The 1,552-nt window shown below is 32.5% G+C and overlaps 1 protein-coding gene across 1 annotated transcript in view; it reads right to left on the reverse strand.

The window, feature by feature from the left end:
* LOC117958237 overlaps nt 1-1,552 on the reverse strand; it is an 859,617-nt gene that overhangs the window by 849,673 nt on the left and 8,392 nt on the right. Inside the window, exon 2 of the mRNA XM_034894525.1 lies at nt 597-603. The gene's annotated coding sequence lies outside the window, so the exon portion shown is untranslated. The remainder of the gene's footprint in view (nt 1-596; nt 604-1,552) is intronic.

The following is a 1,552-nucleotide window of genomic DNA, read 5'->3' on the forward strand; positions in this document are numbered from 1 at the left end:
TTCTCTCTCTGTTGTATGTTGTGTTTTTACTGTTTTCTATGTTTCTCTCTCTGTTGTATGTTGTGTTTTTACTGTTTTTGTTAAGCACTCTGGACCCTGCTGGTTGTTGTTAAGTGCTATATAAATACATTTTAATTGAATGATTGATTGAACCAGCTGTTTGATGACATCATCATCTCAGCTGGACCTAGAGCCCTTATACGGTTGCTATGGTTACTCCGTTATATTGTTGCTATGGTTACTTTACAATAACATCAGATTATATAAAATACACGTGTTATGTGTCCAGGAATCTTAATGTGAAAAGTAACTAAAGTACCTAGTAACTAAAGTACCTAGTAACTAAGGTATCTAGTAACTAAGGTACCTAGTAACTAAGGTAACTAGTAACTAAAGTACCTAGTAACTAAGGTATCTAGTAACTAAGGTACCTAGTAACTAAGGTATCTAGTAACTAAGGTATCTAGTAACTAAGGTAACTAGTAACTAAGGTAACTAGTAACTAAAGTAGAATATTTCTCCTTGAAATGTAGCGGAGGAGAAGTAGAAAGTAACACGAAGAGAAAAGAGTACAACTAAAGTACAAGTACCTGAACATGTGTACTTAAGTACAGTACTGGAGTACATGTACTTAGTTACATTCCACCGCTGCTCAGCTACTGCAGTGCACCCAAATGATCGTGGTGTTTTCACCTAGTCTAGTATATAAAGTATATAAAGTATATTAAGTATATTAAGTATATTAAGTATATTAAGTATATAGAGTATATAAAGTAAATAAAGTATATAAAGTATATTAAGTATATTAAGTATATAAAGTATATAAAGTATATAGAGTATATTAAGTATATTAAGTATATAAAGTATATTAAGTATATAAAGTATATAAAGTATATAAAGTATATAAAGAAGGTTAAATCGTATGAAATGTTTCATGTGAAACAACAAGATGGCCGCCGGCCTCGGTGACGTGTGTTATTTCCTGTTTTTACCTGGACAGGTAGAGCCGTCGGCAGCCAACATGGGATGCTTCGGATTCCTCAAGGTCATGATGTTCGTCTTCAACGGCGTCATCTTTGTAAGTTTCAATCTTTCTTCTTTTCTTTTAACCCTTCTGTTGTCTTCGGGTCAAATTTGACCTGTTTTCTATTTTTATTTTTAATATCAGGAACTCGGCTTTCTTTCAACAATATTGCCTAAAAAACAACATGGATGCCGTTCGGTATTCTTAAAATGAACGATTACTTTCATTTAATTGAATTTTGGTTTTATTTAATTGAAAAAAAAGTGACCAAAACCTTGGAAGAAATTACAAAAAAAAGACAATAAGCGCTGAAAAAAACGAGAAATTAAATGTTTTTGTACAATGTAATAAAAATAAGGTTTATTGGCTATTAATAAAAAAAAAAAAGGGTAGAAAAACCCGCGAAAACATTGGAAAAAGCGCCAAAAGTTGACGGTTTAAAGGGAAGACAACACAAGGGATAAAGATTATTTCGGGGCATTTGTAGGCGTTAATGTGACAGGACAGCTGAAGATATTAAAGGGGGGG

The sequence above is a fragment of the Etheostoma cragini genome, chromosome 15 (assembly GCF_013103735.1).
Source record: "Etheostoma cragini isolate CJK2018 chromosome 15, CSU_Ecrag_1.0, whole genome shotgun sequence".
Classification (NCBI taxonomy): Eukaryota; Metazoa; Chordata; class Actinopteri; order Perciformes; family Percidae; genus Etheostoma; species Etheostoma cragini.